Here is a 22,589-nt window from a genome sequence, read left to right as displayed (position 1 = left end):
AGCACTTGGAAAGTACAATTCAGCAACAGAGACAATCCCTGCCCAACAATGGGCTCACAGTCTATAAGGGGGGGTGACAGACATCAAAACAAGTAAACAGGCATCAATGGCATCGATCTAAATAGAATTGTAGATAAACATCAATAAAATAAATAGAATTATAAATATGTACATATATACACAAGAGCTATGGAGGGGAGAAGGGTAGAGCAGAGGGAGGGAGTTGGGGTGATGGGGAGGGGAAGAGGAGCAGAGAAAAAGGGGGGCTTAGTCTGGGAAAGCCTCTTGGAAGAGGTGCACTTTCTGTAAGGCTTTGAGTGGGGAAGTGTGCTAGTTTGGGAGATGAGGAGGGAGAGCATTCCAGGCCAGAGGTAGGATGTGGGCCAGGGGTCAATGGTGGGACAAGTTAGAATGAGGCAGAGTGAGGTCAGTGGCATAGGAGTGGAGTGTGTGGGGTGGGCTGTAGAAAGAGAGAAGGGAAGTGAGGTAGGAGGAGGCAAGGTGATGGCGAGCCTTGAAGCCAAGAGTGAGGAGTTTTTGCTTGATACAAACTTTTTGATAGGCCACCACTAGAGATTTTTGAGGTGGGGGGTGACATGCCCAGAGCATTTCTGTAGAAAGATAATACAGGCAGCTGAGTGAAGTATAGACTGAAGTGGGGAGTGACAGAAGGTTGGGAAATCAGAAAGGATGCTGATGCAGTAATCCAGTGGGGATATGATGACTGTTTGTATGAGTGCTCATTCAAGCTCTCACTGCTCGTTCAAGCTCTCATCCTATCCCATCTGGATTACTGTATCAGCCTCCTCTCCGATCTCCCATCCTCCTGTCTCTCCCCATTTCAATCCATACTTCACGCCACTGCCCAGATTGTCTTTGTCCAGAAATGCTCTGGGCATGTTATTCCTCTCCTCAAAAATCTCCAGTGGCTACCAATCAACCTATGCATCAGACAGAAACTCCTCACCCTCAGCTTCAAGGCTCTCCATCACCTCGCCCCCTCCTACCTCACCTCCCTTCTCTCCTTCTACAACCCAGCCTGCACCCTCCACTCCTCTGCCACTAATTTCCTCACCGTGCCTCATTCTTGCCTGTCCCACTGTCGACCCCCACCCCACGTCATCCCCCTGGCCTGGAATGCCCTCATCATCATCATCATCATCAATCGTATTTATTGAGCGCTTACTATGTGCAGAGCACTGTACTAATTGCTTGGGAAGTACAAATTGGCAACATATAGAGACAGTCCCTACCCAACAGTGGGCTCACAGTCTAAAAGGGGGAGACCGAGAACAAAACCAAACATACTAACAAAATAAAATAAATAGAATAGATATGTACAAGTAAAATAAATAAAGAAATGGAGTAATAAATATGTACAAACATATAAACATATATACAGGTGTGGGGAAGGGAAGGAGGTAAGATGGGGGGGATGGAGAGGGGGACAAGGGGGAGAGGAAGGAAGGGGATCAGTCTGGGAAGGCCTCCTGGAGGAGGTGAGCTCTCAGCAGGGCCTTGAAGGGAGGAAGAGAGCTAGCTCGGCGGATGGGCAGAGGGAGGGCATTTCAGGCCCGGGGGATAACGTGGGCTGGGGGTCGATGGCGGGACAGGCGAGAACGAGGTACGGTGAGGAGATTAGCGGTGGAGGAGTGGAGGGTGCGGGCTGGGCTGTAGAAGGAGAGAAGGGAGGTGAGGTAGGAGGGGGTGAGGTGATGGAGAGCCTTGAAGCCCAGGGTGAGGAGTTTCGGCCTGATGTGTGGATTGATTGGTAGCCACTGGAGATTTTTGAGGAGGGGAGTAATATTCCCAGAGCGTTTCTGGACAAAGATAATCCGGGCAGCAGCATGAAGTATGGACTGAAGTGGAGAGAGACACGAGGATGGGAGATCAGAGAGAAGGCTGATGCAGTAGTCCAGACGGGATAGGATGATAGCTTGAATGAGCAGGGTAGCGGTATGGATGGAGAGGAAAGGGCGGATCTTGGCAATGTTGTGGAGCTGAGACCGGCAGGTTTTGGTGACGGCTTGGATGTGAGGGGTGAATGAGAGAGCGGAGTTGAGGATGACACCAAGGTTGCGGGCTTGTGACACGGGAAGGATGGTAGTGCCGTCAACAGAGATGGGAAAGTCAGGGTGAGGGCAAGGTTTGGGAGGGAAGACAAGGAGTTCAGTCTTGGACATGTTGAGCTTTAGGTGGCGGGCAGACATCCAGATGGAGATGTCCTGAAGGCAGGAGGAGATGCGAGCCTGGAGAGAGGGGGAGAGAGCAGGGGCAGAGATGTAGATCTGGGTGCCATCAGCGTAGGGATGATAGTTGAAGCCGTGGGAGCGAATGAGGTCACCAAGGGAGTGCATGTAGATCGAGAACAGAAGAGGACCAAGCACAGAACCTTGGGGAACCCCCACAGTAAGAGGATGGGAGGGGGAGGAGGAGCCTGCAAAAGAGACTGAGAAAGAATGACCGGAGAGATAAGAGGAGAACCAGGAGAGGACGGAGTCTGTGAAGCCAAGGTCAGATGGCATGTTGAGGAGAAGGGGGTGGTCCACAGTGTCAAAGGCAGCTGAGAGGTCGAGGAGGATTAGGACAGAGTATGAGCCGTTGGATTTGGCAAGCAGGAGGTCATTGGTGACCTTTGAGAGGGCAGTTTCCATGGAATGTAGGGGACGGAAGTCCTCCCTCCCCACATCCGCCAAGCTAGCTCTCTTTCTCCCTTCAAGGCTCTACTGAAAGCTCACCTCCTCCAGGAGACCTTCCCAGACTGAGCCCCCTCCTTCCTCTCCCCCTCCTCCTCTCCATCCTCCCCGCCTTACCTCTTCCCTTCCCCACAGCACCTGTATATATGTATATATGTTTGTACGTATTTATTACTCCATTTATTTTACTTGTACATATTCTACTCATTTTATTTTGTTAATATGTTTTGTTCTCTGTCTCCCCCTTCTAGACTGTGAGCCCACTGTTGGGTAGGGACCGTCTCTATATGTTGCCAACTTTTACTTCCCAAGCACTTAGTACAGTGCTCTGCACACAGTAAGCGCTCAATAAATATGACTGAATGAATGACTGAACAAGGTAGCAGTTTGGATGGAGAGGAAAGGGCAGATCTTGACGATATTGTGAAGGTGAGACCAACAGGTTTTGGTGATGGATTGGATATGTGGGGTGATTGAGAGAGCAGAATCAAAGATGACACCAAAGTTGCAGGCTTGTGAGGCAGGAAAAATGGTAGTGCCATCCACAGAGATGGGAAACTCAGGGAGAGGGAAGATAAGGAGCTCAGTCTTGGACATGTTGAGTTTTAGGTGGTGGGAGGACCTTCAGGTTGAGATGTCCTGAAGGCAGGAGGAGATGCGAGCCTGGAGGGAGGGAGAGAGAACAGTAGAGGAGATGTAGATTTGGGTATCATCCATATAGAGATGATAGTTGAAGCCGTGGGAATGAATGACTTCACCAAAGGAGTGAGTATAGATGGAGAACAGAAGGGGTCCAAGAAATGACCCTCGAGGAACCCCTACAGTTAAGGGATGGGAGGGGAGAAGGAGTCCGCAAAAGGTTGTAATCCCGGCTCTGCTACTTGGGCAAGTCACTTCACTTCTCTGTGCCTCAGTTTCCTCATGTGTAAAATGGGGATTCAGACTGAGCCCTATGTGGGGCAGGGACTGAGTCCAACATGATTTGCTTATATTCATTTCAGAACTTACTACCATGCCTGGCACACAGTAAGCACCTAACAAATACTATTATTATTATTATCACTATTATTATCATTATTATTATTATTACTATTATTTCCTGGAATTGGCTGTTTCTCTGAAATTGTCCAAGATGTCTTCAAAAATCCAAGACCATCAGAGCTATACTGGACAAATAAATTAGTGTCAGTGGAAAACTGCAAGATTTAAAGCACTCTTTCCCTCTTGGCCACCATGGCACTAGGTTTACAACCCTGCTAGCATGATCTGAAATTTACTCATTTGATTATCATTTGGGTATAATTATTAGTTTTTCTTCCTGGAACATTTATATAAGAAGCTCAGTCAAGTTGCTTTATGCTCCCCATTAAAGGTAGTTAGATTTTATTGCTTTTGATTTGTATGAGCATTTAGGCTATGGTTACAAACGTTTTAAAGAATTTATAGACAGGGTTAGTTTGGCTCAGTATTAAGATAAAATATGTTAGGGAAACTCGTACAGTAGTAGTATCAGTAATGGTACTCTTTTGAGTGCAATCCCCAGTACTAAAATCTTGTAAAATACAAAAGCAGGGGAAGTGAGAGCTCTCCTTCTTTAGGGCAGATCTGAAAGCATCTGGGGAAAGATTACTAAATGGATGAGTGTAGTGGACTCTGCCCTCTAGCACCGGATACAGTGTGGAGGCTTTTAACTGTAAATGATCTTCGCTGATCAAGGAATTAAACCAGTGGTCTGAATTATTTGAAATATATATGGACAGTGTGCATTATAATCCACTAGCAGCCATAAATCTCCATGCTTGCATATGGGGATCTTCAAAATGAAAATGTTCTTATTAATGTTAATGATAATAATAATTGTGGTATTTAGGGCTTACTATGTGTCAGGCACTGTACTAAGCATTGGGTAGATATAAGATAATTGGGTTGGATACAGTCCCTGTCCCTTATGGGACTCAGTCTTAATCCTCATTTTACAGATGAGGAAACTGAGGCACAGAAAAGTTAAGTTGGGGAAGCATTATGGCCTAGTGAAAAACACATGGGCTTAGAACTCAGAGGACCTGGGTTCTAATCCTGGCTCTACTACTTACTTTCTGTGTAACCTTGGGTAAATCCCTCATCTGCAAAATGGGGATTCAATATCTGTGAGCCCCATGTGAAACCTGAGTACCTTGTATCTACCCTGGCGCTTGGTAAAGTGCTTGGCACATAGTGAGCACTTAACAAATACCACAATTCTTATTTCAAAAGATCTGTAGACTCCAGGGTAGAGTTCCTGGTATTGATCCTTGAATTTCTAAATCTGGTGTTCAGCACTCCACCTGGTGTAAAGACACACTGTGTTTCTGGGATTGCCTATTAATAATAGTCTTCATTATCTCTGGGCCAACCCCACAGATGCCCTGCCACATTGTGCCCATGGCTGCCATCACTAGGCCAGTTGGGACTCTGGCTCAGCTGGTCTATCCTGGGTAGGCCCCAGAAATGATGGTTTTCAGCAGCGGTGCTATCCGGGATGGGCGTACACCAGGAATTTTGCAGTAGCTCTGGATGGCTCATCGCTGGGGAGGCTGGATCTGGGGTTGAGAGGAACCTCTGGCCCAGGCCCCTGCCCAGTAAGGATGGCCTAAGTAGCGGTGGAGGCTGGTAGGCTGAGGAAATTACTAAATCTTGAGATTTAGTCCTGCTATCCATTTGAGAATGGTTCTACTCAGGATCCCCAAAACACTGCTGTTCATACAAGATGCTCTCCTATGTGGAAAACTCCAGAGCCAAGGGCCTGGAAAAATGATAGCACAGTTATAATAATAATAATAATGGCATTTATTAAGCACTTACTATGTGCAGAGCATTGTTCTAAGAGCTGGGGAATTTACAAGGTGATCAGGTTTTCCCACGTGGGGCTCACAGTCTTCATGCCCATTTTACAGATGAGGGAACTGAGGCCCAGAGAAGTTAAGTGACTTGCCCAAAGTCACACAGCTGACAAGTGGTGGAGCTGGGATTTGAACCCATGACCTCTGACTCCAAAGCCCGTGCTTTTTCCACTGAGCCACGTTGCTTCACAGTTCCATTCCCTATGAATGGTAATCAGGTTGGACACAGTCCCTGTCCCATATAGAGCTCACAGTCTTAATCCCCATTTTACAGATGAGGGAACTGAGGCACAGAGAAGTTGTGATTTGCCCAAGGTCACACAGCAGACAAGTGGCAGAGCAGGGATTAGAACTCCTGACCTTCTGACTCCCAGGCCCAAGCTCTATCCACTACCCTGCTGTTCCTAAAAAGCCCATAGTAAGTTTACAGCCTAGATAAGATTCAGGGAGCTTATCCTTCCTAGTGAGCAGGAGGGTTACGTCATCAGTTAATGCCACTTTTTATAAAGATAAAACTGTTGGTCTATTCCCACATTATTTTTAGGAAAGCCATTTCCCCTAAAAAATTTTTAAGATGCAATATTAGATATCCCTCCATAGAGAGGAAAGTCTGAATAAGACATTATCACTTTTTCTTTTTAGAATCTTTCAGGATTGAATTCTTTTTGTGGCATTTTCTGTATTAGTAAAGAAAATGAGGTTTAAAAAGCAAACTGGGTAATGTCCTATCATCTTGTGATCCGTACTGTAAGATTTGGCTAGCAAGCCATGGTCAGGGAGAAAATTTCTTCTCCCTCATCCCGTGTCTTCTTCCTTCTCCTTCTCAATCAATCAGTCAACAGTATTGATTGCGCACTTACTGTGGACAGAGCACTATACTACGGGCTTGGAAAAATATAATTCAGTAGTATTGGTAGATGTGATCCTCTGGCCTGTAAGCTCGTTTTTGGCAGGGAATGTGTCTGTTTATTGTTGTACTTTCCCAAGCACATAGTATGGTGCTCTGCACACAGTAAGTGTTCAATAAATATGATTGAATGAATTCCTGCCCATTAGCTTACAGTCTAGAAGGGGAAACAGATATTAAAATATATTGCAGATTTTAAATGTACGTGGATAGGTGAAAACCAGAGTGCTTTAGGGTTACATAGAGGAAACAGAAGTGACACAGACATGAGGGCCTACTAAGGGGAGGCCTCCTGCTGGAGATCTGATTTGAATAGGGCTTTGATGATAGAGGGAGTGGTGATCTGTCAGATATGAATGAAGAGAGAGTTCCAGGCCAGAGGGAGGACATGGGCAAGGGTTTGGTGGCAAGACTCCTCTAGGCTGTTAAGTTTGTTGGCAGGGACCGTGTCTACCAATTTGGCTGCAGTGTACTCTCCCAAGTGCTTAGAACAGTGCTCTGCACACGGCAAGCACTCAGTAAATTCCATTGATGATGACAATACAATGAGTATTACTACCATCCCTATGCAGATGATACTCAAATCTACATCTCCTCCCCCATCTCTCTCCTTCTCTCCATGTTTGCATTTTAATTAATTAATGATGGCATTTGTTAAGCACTTACAGTGTGCCAGGCACTGTTCTAAGCGCTGGGGTAGATACAAGGTAATCTGGTTGGACACAGTCCTTGTCCCACATAGAGCTCACAGTCTTAATCCCCATTTTACAGATAAGGGAATTGAGGCACATAAAAGTTAAATGACTTGCTTAAGGGCACCCAGCAGACAAGTGGTGGAGTCAGGATTAGAACCCATGACCTTCTGATTCTCAGACCCACACTACAGGCTGTTCCTCAACAGCCCACAGTGAGTTTCTCAACAGCCCACAATGAGTTTACGGTCTAGATAAGATCCAGGGAGCTAATCCCTCCTAGTGAGCAGGGCTCAAGGCACTGCTGTTACATGGGGCACCTTAGAGAAGTGGAAGGAAGAGAGATTATTGGGGGCTTTGGGGGTTCAGCCCACTACCACAAAGCAGTGTGGCTTGGTGGAAAGAGTACAGGCTTGGGAGTCAGAGGACATGGGTTCTAATCCCAATTCTGCCACTTGTCTGCTGTGTGACTTTGTGATTGTGTGACCATCTGGATGTCTGCCCACCACCTAAAACTCAACATGTCCAAGACTGAACTCCTTGTCTTCCCTCCCAAACCCTTCCCTCTCCCTGACTTTCCCATCACTGTTGACGGCACTACCATCCTTCCCGTCTCATAAGCCCGCAACCTTGGTGTCATCCTCGACTCAGCTCTCTCATTCACCCCTCACATCCAGGCCATCACCAAAACCTGCCGGTCTCAGCTCCACAGCATTGCCAAGATCCACCCTTTCCTCTCCATCCAAACTGCTACCCTGCTCATTCAATCTCTCATCCTATCCCTCCTGGACTACTGCATCAGCCTCCTCTCTGATCTCCCATCCTCGTGTCTCTCCCCACTTCAATCCATACTTCATGCCGCTGCCCGGATTGTCTTTATCCAGAAACGCTCTGGGCATGTTACTCCCCTCCTCAAAAATCTCCAGTGGCTACCAATCAATCTGCGCATCAGGCAGAAACTCCTCACCCTCAGCTTCAAGGCTCTCCATCACCTTGCCCCCTCCTACTTCACCTCCCTTCTCTCCTTCTACAGCCCAGCCCGCACCCTCAGCTCCTCTGCCACTAATCTCCTCACCGTGCTTCCTTCTCGCCTGTCCCACCGTCGACCTCCGGCCCACATCATCCCCCTGGCCTGGAATGCCCTCCCTCCCCACATCTGCAAAGCTAGCTCTCTTCCTCCCTTCAAGGCCCTACTGAGAGCTCACCTCCTCCAGGAGGCCTTCCCAGACTGAGCCCCCTCTTTCCTCTCCCCCTCACCCCCCTCTCCATCCCCCCCGTCTTACCTCCTTCCCTTCCTCACAGCACCAGTATATATGTATATATGTTTGTACATATTTATTACTCTATTTATTTTACTTGTACATATCTATTCTATTTATTTTATTTGTTAATATGTTTGGTTCTCTGTCTCCCCCTTCTAGACTGTGAGCCCACTGTTGGGTAGGGACTGTCTCTATATGTTGCCAATTTGTACTTCCCAAGCTCTTAGTACAGTGCTCTGCACACAGTAAGTGCTCAATAAATACGATTGATTGATTGACTTTGGGCAAGTAACTTAACTTCTCTGTGCCCGTTACCTCATCTGTAAAATGGGGATTAAAAGTTTGAGCCCCATGAAGGATAACCTGATTACCCTGTATCTACCCCAGCACTTAAAACAGTGATTGACATATAGTAAGCACTTAACAAATACCTTAATTATTACTACCACTCCTACCTGCCTCTGATGGTTCTGCACAGCATACCAGCAGCTGTCCAGAGTCCCACTTCCCAGGAGACCCAGAGGTCCCCTAGAGCAGGGTCTGGAGTCCCATTGCGAGATGTGGGGGATACCAACAGCCTGCATAACATTGTCAATCAATCAATGATATTTCCTGAGCACTTTCTAAGTTCTGAGCACTGTACCAAGCAGTTGGGAGAGTATAATTCAGTCAACCAATCAATGGTATTTACTGAGCAGTTATTAAGTGCAGAGCACTATACAAAGTGCTTGGGAGAGTACAGTTGAACAAAATTAGCAGAGATGTTTTCTGCCCATAATGAATTTTACAATCTAGAGATGAGATTACAGTCTAAAGTTATGAGAGGAATGTAGGAAATATTTAAAGGCAGAACTTTTCCTATTTTAAACTCCCATCCCTCCCCTCAAACAACTGATGGGATCCCGCCACAGCTTCCTAGGGATAGCCCTCTGTATTTATATAAATTTAAAAGTTGCAAGAACTTACTATAATAATAATAATAATTATGGTATTTGTTAAGCGCTTCCTATGTGCCCAGCACTGTTCTAAGCTCTGGAGTAGATACAAGGTAATCAGGTTGTCCCATGTGGGTCTCACAATTTTAATCTCCATTTTACAGGTGAGGCAACTGAGGCTCAGAGAAGTGAAGTGATTTGCCCAAAGTTCCACCGCTGATAAATGGTGGAGCCGGGATTAGAACCCCTACCTCTGACACACAAACCCAGGCTCTTTTCACTAAACCACGCTGCTATGGAAGAGACATAAGAATCATTTATTTTCTTTAATACTCACCCTCATCCTTGCAAAATTGATTTTGGAAAGACAAACCTCTTAAAAAAAAAACCCTCACATTACTAATTTTTACCGATTATGTGTGGTAGATTATGGTTTTAGATTGTATGATTTTCTAAGTAATTTAATTCAGTCACGGTGGTATTTATTGAGCACTTACTGCATAGAGACAATATTTCTCAGGCAATAAAAGGATTTCTATAGCTGGAATAAATTAATAACCCATTCTTATCCTGTATAAGAGCTTTTGATTTATCAATAGCATTCATAGCACAGGCCAAGGAGTCAGAAGGTCGTGGGTTCTAATCCCAGTTCATTCATTCAATTGCATTTATTGAGCACTTACTGTGTGCAGAGCACTGTACTAAGCACTTGGGAAGTACAAGTTGGCAACATATAGAGACAGTCCCTACCCAACAACAGGCTCACAGTCTAGAAGGGGGAGACAGATAACAAAACAAAACATGTGGACAGGTGTCAAGTCATCAGAATAAATAGAAATAAAGCTAGATACACATTATTAACAAAATAAATAGAACACTAAATATGTACAAGTAAAATAGAGTAATAAACTTGCCTACTGTGTGACCTCAGGCAAGTCACTTCACTTCTCTATGCCTGTGACCTCATCTGTAAAATGGGGATTGAGTTTGGGAGACCCATGTCTGGGAGACAGGGACCGTGTACAACCTGATTTGCTTTTATCCACCCCAGCACTTAGTACAGTGCCTGGTGAGCAGTAAGTGCTTAACAAATACCACTTATTATTATTATTATTATTATTATCATCCTTATTCAGGGCTCACAAAGTAACTAGTCACAAGTTAAGGATAAAAAATAAAGGTGAGTGGTTGGGGTATGGCACATAGTAAGCACTGAACAAATACTATTATTATTATTATTATTATTATTATTAAAGAGGTAGCTTGGAACCATGGAACAGAATGTCTCTGTCCACCCTCCCCAGCATCAGAACTGAATAAATTGGAAATGTTTAGATAAATTGATATCCTTTTTCAGAGAGAAGAAATAATAATAATCATTGTATTTGTTAAACACAATGTGCAAGCATTGCACTGCCCCAGCGGTGCTGCACCGCCCCAGCTCCGCCCCATGTCTGCTGTGTGACCTTGGGCAAGTCACTTCACTTCTCTGAGCCTCAGTTCCCTCATCTGGAAAATGGGGATGAAGACTGTGAGCCCCCCCGTGGGACAACTTGATCCTTATATCCTCCCCAGCGCTTAGAACAGTGCTTTGCACATAGTAAGCGCTTAACAAATGCCATCATTAATTAATTAATTAAGCATTGTTCTAAGCACTGAGGTAGATACAAGGTAATCAGGTTGTCCCACATGGGGCTTACAGTCTTAATCACCATTTTACAGATGAGGTAACAGGCACAGAGAAGTGAAGTGACTTGCCCAAAGTCGCATAGCTGATAAGTGAAGGAGCAGGGATTAGAACCCACAAGCTCTGACTCCCAAACCCGTGTTCTTTTCACTAAGCCATGCTGCTTCTCTAAGGAGATGTGGCTGAGGAAAAGGTAGAGGTGAGGTCTTTGGCCCTTGAGCTCAGCTATCCCTTTAAGACCCTGGCTCTTTCTGGGGGAACAAACCAGTTCTGAAACTCTTAGTACAATGCACTGCACACAGTAGGCATTCACTAAATCACATTGACTAACTAAAGAACCAGGAGTGATGTACCTCATTCACCACAGTGTGTCTATAAAGTCTTTTAACAGTTTACTGTTAACCTTTTAAACAGGCATGTTTTGATGCCTTCAAAGCATCTCTACTTGGATGTCCTCCCATCCCCTCCCATCCCATCCCCTAAAATTTAACATGTTCAAAACAGAGCTCCTTATCTTTCCACCAAAACCCTGTCCTCTCCGTGACTTTCCCATCACTATAGATGGTACCACCATCCTTACCATCTCACAGGCATGTAGCCTTGGCATTATCCTTGACTTCTCTCACTTATTCAATCTATCACCAAATCCTGTCAATCCCACCTTCACAACATCATTAAAATCCACCCTTTCCTCTCCATCCAAACTGCTACCACATTACTACCACAGTCACTCATTCTATCCCATCTAGATTACTGCATCAGCCCCCCTGCTGATCTCCCAATCTCCTGTCTTTTCCCACTCCAGTCCATACTTCATGCTACTGCTTGAATCATCTTTCTGCAAAAAAAGGTTCAGGACTTGTCATCCCCCTCCTCAAAAATCTCCAGTGGTTGTCTATCCACCTCCATATCAAACAAAAACTCCTCACCATTGGCTTTAAAGCACTCCATTACCTTGCCCCCAGCTACCTCACCTCACTTCTCTCCTACAACCCAGTCTGCATACTTTGCTCCTCTGGTGCAAACCTTCTCACTGTGCACTTGTCTTGCCATCAGCCCCTGGCCTATATCCTGCCTCTGGCCTCAAATGCCCTCCCTCCTTAAATCCAACAGACAATTACTCCCCCCACACCACCACACACCTTCAAAGCCTCATTGAAGACACATTTCCTCCAAGAGGCCTTCCAGACTGAGCCCCACTTTTCCTCCCACTCCCTTCTGCAACTCCCTGACTTGTTCTTTTGCTCTTTCCCTCCCCTTTGTCACACCCCGCAGACCTACAGCACTTATGTACACATCTGAAATTTTATTTATTTGTATTGATATTTGTCTCCTGTGCTCTAGACTGTGAACTCATTTTGGGTTGCGATTGTCACTGTTTATTATTGTAGTGCTCTTTCCCAAGCACTTAGCACAGTGCTCTGCACACAGTAAGCACTTAATACAAATGAATTAATGAATGAATTAGTAGGTTGGCATTAGAGGAAAAAAGTGTGTGGGTTGAGTTATAATGAGTCAGCAGGATAAGGTAGCAAGGGGAGAGCTGATTGTTTTAAAGCCAGTGGTAAGGAGTTTCCTTGTGATGTGAAGATAGATGGGCAATAGTTAGAAGCATCTGAGAAGAGGAGAGATGTGGACTGAGTTTTTTTCCTTTGTTTTTAAAGAAAAATGATCCAGGCAGCAAAGAATTGACTGGAAATGGGGGAAACAGGAGGCAAGAGGCAGGGAGGTAAGTGAAGAGGCTGATGCATAGTCAATGTACTGCCTCCATCTGCTTCATTCCCATTCCTCTGCTATAGTTTAGACATAATATAAAGGAATTAAGCCTTAGGGATGCTTAAGTTCTGAGCCTGGGCCCTGTTCCTGGGATCCAGGCATCTACTAATTTCTCTGCAGTGCTATTCTCAGAACTAATCCTGCTACTGTCCCAGAAGAGGGAAAAGGAGGGGGGAAGAGGAAAGAGAAGGAGAAGAGTGGAGGGAAAGGCTTGTGTGCTCATCCATGTCCTTGAATGCGCCTCTTAGTGAATGAACCAATTCTACTGCAGCCTTCCTGTAGGCAGAGCTGGGCTGCCTGGCCAGCAGGAGAAGGGGAACAGCACTTTCCTGCCACTGTCAATATTTTGGAGGGAAAGAGTTTTAGGATGTATTAACACAGTTCTGCTCTGAAGCTAGAGTTCCTGAACAATATCCGGTTAGGAAAAATCACATCTTCTAGAAACCATTGATTCAAACTGGGCTTGATGACTTGGTTGATGGCCGAAAAATGACACTTTTATGACACAAAGTCTGACATTATATGTTCTTTTCTAGTAACATTTAATGAGTGTTTGCCTTAAATACAGCATGGTAAAGCTGCAAAACCCACAAAATACAGTATAGTAAGGCTGGTTCAGTTGTGTGAGGAAGGGAAAAGGCCCCAGTTGGTAGCTGACTACACCCTCCCCTTCTAATCCTCCCACCCCACTATGCCCCATACAAGGAGAGATTCTGTAAACCATTAATTGTTGGGATAATACCTGGCACTTAACTAATTTCCATCTGAGGGCCTGTCTTCCGTGGTGGGCAGAGCTGGAAGAGGCAGGAAGGGAAAAATATTGTGACTTGTGAACAAGGTATCTTTGGGCTGATTTTATTTTGAGGAAGCAAAACTGCAGAGGTTAGGGGCAAAGGCCTTCCTACAGCTCCCCTGTGGCCTCTCACCCCACTGCCCTCGGCTCCTCACTCCAAACTAAATCACCAAGATCATGTCTTACTCTCCCTGTCCTGCACCAGTCAGTCTATGGAATTGATTGAGCCCTTATTGTATGCAGAGTACTATACTAAGTGCTTGGGAGAGTACAATATAACAATAAACAGACTCATTCCCTTCCCACAATTAGTTTACAGTCTAGAGGACTGTCAAAATGAAAACCTGTGCTGTCACTGACAGGCTCCCTCCACTCTCTCCCATTTACAAGCAAGAGCACATCTAATTTGAATGAATCATCCCCAGTTCTCCCTCTGTCCCTCTATGGTTTTGGGGATCCCCTCATCCAACACCCCTGCCTTCCACCTGAGATTCTGGTTCTTGGAAGAAGCATGGGCACAGACCTGGTAAAATCCCTTCATCCTTGCAAGTTGTGGTGGTGAAGCCGTTGCTCTAGGCTGTTTTTAAAAGGTAAATAAGGTGTACTCAGCAAGGGTGGCCCCTAGAACCTAAGGGTTCCCAGCTCTTCCCTCTCTCACTCTATTTGCACCATAAACCTGGCATGGTAGGAAGAATTCTCTGTAATTCAAAATCTCCTTCTTTCCAAAACACATTATAGAAAAATTAGTGTGCGTGTTTGGCTCCCTGTAAACAGGGAACATGTCTACCTATTCTGTTATATTGTACATATTGAAAGTAGCATGGCCTAGTGAATAGAGCACTGGCCAGGGAGTCAGAAGGTCATGGGTTCTAATTCTGCCTCTGCCACTTGTCAGCTGTGTGAACTTGGGCAAGTCAATTCACTTCTCTGGGCCTCAGTTACCTTATCTGTAAAATGGGGAAAGAGACTGAACTTCACATGAGACAGGGACTGTGTCAAACCCAATTTGCTTGTATCCCTTCCCAGCACTAGTACAGTGCCTGGCATGTAGTAAGTGCTTAACAAATACCTTTATTACTCTCCCAAGTGCTTAGTACAGTGCTCTGCACCGAATCAATCCTATGTTGTGAGCTTATTGTGTGCAGAGCACTGTAATAAGACCTTAGGAGAGTAAACATAATAGAGTTGGTTAACATGTTCCTGCTCACAATGAGCTACAGTCTAGCACTTAATAAATATGACTGATGTTTGAGTATGTGACTGGTTGTAGCTCTGTCTCCGTGCTCCTACTCCCTGAGAACTACATTTCCCAGACTCCTGTGGAATGAGCTAACCAACTTGGGCAGGATCTTTTAAAATTCAGAACAGGAAATCCTAGCTCACTTGCTTCATTCCTTGTTGATTTGTGAATACAGACACTCAGAACTTGGTGTTTTTAAGAAACTGTATGTTTATAAACTTGGGAGAATCAAAGCATGAACATCTAAGAGTGTGTAAGAATTTAGGTCTGGTTTAGCTCCCGCCTCCTCACTTCCTGTGCTTTAGACTAAACTTCTGTGTTTGGGAAATTTCTGTCTGTGCTATGAAATTTCTCAGTCCTTTCTGGATTTCTCTCGCTTTGTCTTTTCTTCTGTCTTGGGGGCGTGGGGGGAGAGGGTGTGTGTGTGTGTATTTTTGCTCTGCCTCTGCACCTCATCTTTTCTTTCACATTTGCTCTCTTTCAATCTGCCTGAGTTTCTCCCTTTCTTTCCTCCTCTCTTTCCTTAGAGCACCATCCCAAACCCTAACCACTGACTCAGCAACAAAGTAATGGCTTTATTAATCAATGTCATTACTTTTTTTCTACTTTAACTGTTTGGCTGCTTATAATTTTCCAGCCCAGATACAAATAATTTATATGTGCAACCCACCCAAAAGAATGAGCTTGACATACTGGCTTTAGTAACTTTAGTGTGTCTGTAAAATTTATTTTGGATACTGGTTATATTCAGGTCCTTTCTTTCATGTTTCTGGGTGTACCCTATTTAGAACAATGAACTTTATGCTTCATCAGGCTCCAAGGTATTTCTTGCCTCATGTAATGTTGGATTTTGATGAAGATGGTTTCTATGGCTGATGTCTTTTTAGTCCGATAATTAGATTTCCATTTGGGGGGTCTAATTATAGGTCTTTGAAGATGCCAGTCCAATGTGGCTGAGCTTTGTTGTATACCGAGCTGAAGGCAGGTGGTGGGGTGTTTCTGGTGTAAAAAATTCATTAAGGGGCAAGGCATTAACAGCTTGTGAGCGTGAGAAGATTGGTCCAGCCCACTGAAAATGCGTTAGTTAATTATAAAAGGCTGAAGAGCCCTATGATAGTGGACATCCATTTTACCTTCACCGAACCCCATATGGTGGGTGTTTGTTTCATAAGAGAAGCTCCTTTAGGCTATTTCCTCCTCCACAGTTCTGACTCTTTACTGACATTATGCCAATGCCCTGTTAAAAGTATGAGACATGGCACAGGTCTTCACAGAGTACCATAAAGACCTATACAAACAGTAGGATTACACTGTGAAATAAGCCTGGGATTTCTTAGGAAGGTATCAGGTCTTCAACGGTAAGCATTTTCAGAGCTAATGGCTGTGTTTTACAAACCTAAGGCTATACCATTAAGAAACCATAGTAAAACCAATGTTTTGAGGCTAAACCATAAAACATTGTTTTCACTATGGTTTCTTCATTGTTTCTTAATGACTAAGGCCTATGCAAAGATGCCTCTGATTATAAAATATGTTAATAAGTAATTCCAAAATATATTTAGTACTTATTTACTAAGCTGCCTCCCAATCTCCCTTTCATTTTGCCTATTCTCCCGGGAGAAGGGAGTAACTCAACAGACCCAAAAGCTATGAGCCACCTCACTCATAAATCTCATCATTTTCAAGTAGTCAGATTTCAACATAATAATGGTTTCAAATGAAACCAAGAGCAAATTGTATTGAACCTTTCTTACTATTTCTGGACTTTATTAATTTTTAATGGTATTTATTAATCACTATGTGCCAGGCACCATACTAAATTCTGGGATAGATATAAGATAATCAGTTTGGACAGTCCCTGTTCTACTTGGGGCTCATTCTTAACTTCAGTAACTGAGGCACAGAAAAGTCAAGTAACTCAGAGCAGACAAATGGTGGAGCTGGTATTAGAGCTCAGGTCTTCTAACTCCCAGGCCCAGGCTCTTTCCACTAGACCAAGCTATTTACCATGAGCTAAACACTGGGGTAAATACAAGATTAATGAATTACACATAGTATCTGTCCCACACTGAGCTCAAAATCTACCTTATCTTCATTTTAAAGGGGAGGAAACTGAATCCCAGAGGCAGCACAGTATATGTTAGGCAAGAAGCTGCAGCCACATTTCAGAAATCCACCTGTCTGTGGTTTTAAGGGGCATGATAGTTTAGCACTTGCCCCAGCCTTCTAATCCAGGCCTATTTAGATTCTGAGGTACCCACTGTGGCAACCAGAACGGGGCTGGGGGGTTTTCTATCAAAGAAGCACAATGGCATAGGGGGTAGAGCACAGGTCTGTGAGTCAGAGGTTCATGGGTTCTAATCCCAGCTCTGCCACTTGTCTGCTGTGTGACCTTGGGAAAGTCACTTTACTTCTCTGTGCCTCAGTTACTTCATCTGTAAAATCGGGATCGAGACTGTGAACCCTAAGTGGGACAGGTATTGTCTCCAATTTGATTTGCTTGTATCTGCCCCAGTGCTTAGTACAGTGACTGGTACATAATAAGCACCTAAATGCCAATATTATAATTATTATAATCATCATCATTATTACAGTTACTATTTGTTAAGTACTTCCTATGTGTCAGCACTGTGCTATGTGCTGGGGTAGATGTAAGTTAATCAGGTCAGACACAGTCCAAGTAAGCCCCATTGGCTGAGCTTGGTTGTGACAATGTTCAGTTTCTTGAAAGAGGCATAATTCAATAAATAATATTGAGATTTCCTCCAGGGAGCCTTCCCTGACTAACCTTTAATCTCCCCACCCTGTTCTCCCTTCCTTCTGTGTCATCTGTATATTTGGGTCTGTATCCCCTTAAGCACTTTGCTACTTATCCCATCCCCATAGAACTTATATAAGTATTCTTATACTTCACTGTTTCCTTTATCTGTCACTTATTTTAATGTCTGTCTCCTCCTGGAGACTGTAAACTCATTTTAAGCAGGGATCATGACTAAACTGTTGTTTTTGTATTATACTTTTCCAAGCACTTAGAGTTATGCATACAGTAAGTGCTCAACAAATACCATTGATTGATGGATTATGTACTTGCCAACTCTGTTGTACTGTATTCTCTCAAGCTCTTAGTGCAGTGCTCTGCACATAGTTAGTGGTTAATAGATACTACTGATTGACTGATACAACCTCAACTCCCTTCTTTCCATGTCCTTCCACTGATCTCACACTACTAAGCTGTAACCCTGGATCACCTCCACAGTATACTTCCTCTGCTCCTGTGCTCAAGCTGTGGAGCATTGTTGGTGAAAATCCAGACATCTCTCTGACTTTGTCCACCTGAAGTGCATTCTTATCTGCTCCAATTTGGCCCTCTTCTGCCTGACAACTACACGTCTCCACCCTAATTTAATCCCACACCCACTGTTACTGCCAGCTGTTCCAGACATTTTACTCTATTCTCAAACCTCCTGCCCCTCCACTCTTGCCTTGTCTTTCCCCTAGTGATCTGGACACATACTTCATCAACAAAATTGAAACCATATAGTATGATTTCCTTAAAATCTCTCCTGCTCCTCTCCAAACTCTGGCTCCTCTTCCACCCTCTTCAAGTCTCCCTATATTCCCTGCAGTATCTCAAAAAGAGATCTCTCACTCCTCTCCAAATCTACCCCAACAACTGTGTTTTTGATCCCATCTCTTCATACCTTATTAAAACACTCCAATATTCCCTCTTCCCTCCCTTGACTACGATCTTCAACTATTCACTTTCCAACAACTTCTTCCTCGCTGCTTGTAAGCAGGCTTAAGTATCCCCTATCCTAAAAAAAAACCCTCCCTTTACCCTATAGCTCCCTTCAGTTATCATTCCATCTGACTCCTACCATTTCTTTCCAAACCTCTTGAGAGTGTTCTTTACATCCATTATCTCCAATTCCTCTCCTCCAATTCTCTCCTTGATCCCCTCCAGTTTGGCTTCTGTCCCCTTCACTCCATGGAAGCAGACCTCTCTAAGTTAACAAATGACCACCTTCTTGCTGAATCTGATGACCTCTACTCTATTCTAATCCTTGAACTCTCAGTCTTCAACGCTGTAGTCCAACACTTTCTCCTTGAAAGTTTACCCAACCTTGGCTTCACTCACACTTCCTTTGCTTGGTTCTCCTTCTTTCTGTCTGCTCCTTCTCTGTCTTTTTTACAGGTTTCTCTTCTGCCTTCCACCTCTGAAAGTGTGGGTCCCTCAAGGTGCAGTTCTAGATCCCTTTCTATTCTATATCTACACCCACTCCCTTGGAGAACTCATTCATTCCCATGGCTTCAAATACCATCTCTGAGGATGATTCCCAAATCTACATTTCCAGCCCTGATGTCTCTCCTTCTTTGGAGTCTTGCATTTCCTCCTGCCTTCAGGACATCACTACCTGGATATCCCACCAATAACTCAATTTTAACATATCCAAAGCAGAACTACTCATATTCCCACTAAACCCTGTCCTCCCCTTAATGACCCCTCCACTACCACCCTCCCTCTCTCACAAGCCCATAATCTTGGCATTGTCCTCAATTTAGCTCTCTCATTCAACCCAATCTGCCACTAAATCCTGTCGGTTCAACCTGTACATCATTGCTAAAATCCACCATTTCCTTTCCATCTGAAGTGCTACCACAATGAGCCAAGCAATTATCAAAATCACATCTACTGTAAGAGACCTTCTTCAACTAAATTCTCATTTCCCCTACTCCCCCTCCCTTCTGCACTGCCAGTGCACTTGGATCTCTTTAAGCACTTGCTATTTAGCCTACCTTCAGCCCCATTGAATTTATCCATACATATCCAAAATATATTTTAATGGTCTTATCCCCAATTTATCTGTCTTTCAGCCCACATATTCAATCTGTCACCAAATCCTATTAGTTCGACCTTTTCAACATTGTTAAAATGTGCCCTTTTCTCTTCATCTGAACTGCTACCAAGTTAAACCAAGCACTTATTCTATCCCTCTATGATTAATGCATCTACCTCCTTGCTGATCTCCCCGCCTCCTGTCTTTCCCCACTTCAGTCCTTATTTCACTCATATTTTTGGATCATTTTTCTGCAAAAAAACATTCAATCTATGTTTACCCATTCCTCAAAAACTGCTAGTGGTTATCCATCCACCTCTACATCAAACAGAAACTTTTAACATAGGCTTTAAAGCACTCCATCACCTTGCCCCCACATACCTCACCTCCCTGATTTCCTACTACAACCCACATACTTCACTCCTCTGATGCCAGCCTTCTCACTCTAAGTCGATCTCTTCTGTCTCACCCTTGACCCTTTGCCCACATCCTGCCTCTGGCCTGGAACACCCTCCATCTTCCTGTCTGACTGACGATCACTCTCCCCACCTTCAAAGCCATATTAAAAGCAAATCTCCAAGAGTTCTTCTCTGATTAACCCCTCTTTTCCTCTTCTCCCACTCCTTTCTGTAATGTCCTTGCACCATTTTTTCACCCTCCCTCAGTCCCATACCATGTATGCATATCCATAATTGATTTATATTATTGTGTCTCTTGCCCCCTAGAGTGTAAACTCATTGTGGGTGGAGAACATGTATATCAACTATGTTGTATTATACTCTCCCAAGTGCTTAGTATAGTGTTCTGCACAGTAAGCACTCAAATACAATTGATTATCCTACTCCACCTTTACTACTTCATCTAGTTCCTCATAAAAATGTTGGTATTTGCTAAGTGCTTACTCTGTGCCAAGCACTGTTCTAAGCACTGGGGCGGGGGAGAGGGCGATACAAGGTAATCAGTTGTCCCAGGTGGTGTTCACAGTCTTCATCCACATTTTACAGATGAGGGAACAGAGGCACAGAGAAGTTGTGACTTCTCCAAAGTCATACAGATGACAAGTGGCAGAGCTGGGATTAGAACCCATGACCTCTGACTCCCAAGCCCGTGCTCTTTCCGCTAAACCACACTGCTTCTCTGACCTCTCTGTCTCCTGTCTGCCCTCTAGTCCAGTCCATATTTAATTCTGCTGCACGGATCATTTTTCTAAAAAAAATATATAGTACATATCTCCCCACTTCTCAATAACCTCCAATGGTGTCCATCCACCACTACATCAAATGGAAATTCACCATTGGCTTTAAAGCACTCAATAAGCTCATTCTCTTCTATCTTACCTCACTGATCTCCTACTGCAGCCCAGCCTGCACACTTCACTCTTCTAGCACTTTCTTACTTGTTGTGCTCCAGTCTTGTCTCTCTCACTGCTAACCCCATTCCCACATCCTCCCCCCTATGTTGGAACTCCCTCTGCCTCCATATATACCAGACCACCACTCTGACCACCTTCAAAGCATTATTAAGTTCACATCTCCTCCAAAAGACCTTTGTTGATTAAGCTTTCTTTTCACTGGCTCCCTCTCCCTTCTGTGTTATCCATGTAATTGGATTTGTGACCTTTGGGCATTTGATATTTGCCCCCCCTCCCCCTCAACCCCAAAGCACTCATATCTTTAAATTATATATTATAAATTGTATTAATGTCTGTCTCTCCCTGTAGACCATAAACTCACTGTAGGCAGGGAACGTCTGCCAATTTTGTTATATTGTACTCTCCCGGGTGCTTAGTACAGTGCTCTGCACAGACTAAATAATAAATACTGATGATGATAATATTCTCATACTCAGTTGCTTCTCCTACCTGTAACTTATTTTAATATCTGGCTTGCCCTGCTTACAGCTTTCTTGAGGACAGGGATCATTCTACTAAATCTATTATAGGTGCTTAGTTCAGTGTTGTTCATACAGTAAGTACCACTGCTTAAGTACCTGCTTAGTACACACTGTGTGCAGGCTTAGGAGAATGTAATAGAATTAGTAGACATGATCTCTACCCTCAAGGGGTTTACAATCTAGCGGGGGAAACCCACACTGAAACCATTTACAGGAAGGTGGAAGCAGTGATCAAGATAAGGACATAAATGTTGTGGTAGGTGTGTCGAGTTGAGTACAGAAGTGCTTAGGGGATAAGGAAATATCTAAATGGCAGTTTGGGGTGATATAAGGTGGGGAGATAAGAGATTAATTAGGGAAGATCCCCTGGAGACTTGCTTTCAGACAGATCTTGAAGATAGGGAGAGGAGAGATCTGCAAGGTACAGGCAGAGGGAAAGTGTGAGTGAATGACAGGCAACAGAATCAATCAATCAATTGTATTTGAGTGCTTACTGTGTGCAGAGCACTGTACTAAGCGCTTGGGAAGTACAAGTTGGCAACATATAGAGATGGTCCCTACCCAACAGTGGGCTCACAGTCTAGAAGGGGGAGACAGAGAACAAAACCAAACATATTAACAAAATGAAATAAATAGAATAGATATGTACAAGTAAAATAAATAAATGAGTAATAAATATGTACGAACATATATACAGGTGCTGTGGGGAAGGGAAGGAGGTAAGATGGGGGAATGGAGAGGGGGACAAGGGGGAGAAGAAGGAGGGGGCTCAGTCTGGGAAGGCCTCCTGGAGGAGGTGAGCTCTCAGTAGGGCTTTGAAGGGAGGAAGAGAGCTAGCTTGGCGGATATTGGGATGGAGGGCATTCCAGGCTAGGGGGATGACGGGGGGCCGGGGGTCGACGGCGGGACAGGCAAGAACGAGGCACGGTGAGGAGATTAGCGGCAGAGGAGCGTAGGGTGCGGACTGGGCTGTAGAAGGAGAGAAGGGAGG

Source organism: Tachyglossus aculeatus, chromosome 1 (assembly GCF_015852505.1).
Source record: "Tachyglossus aculeatus isolate mTacAcu1 chromosome 1, mTacAcu1.pri, whole genome shotgun sequence".
Lineage (NCBI taxonomy): Eukaryota > Metazoa > Chordata > Mammalia > Monotremata > Tachyglossidae > Tachyglossus > Tachyglossus aculeatus.
This window is presented reverse-complemented; position numbering follows the sequence as displayed.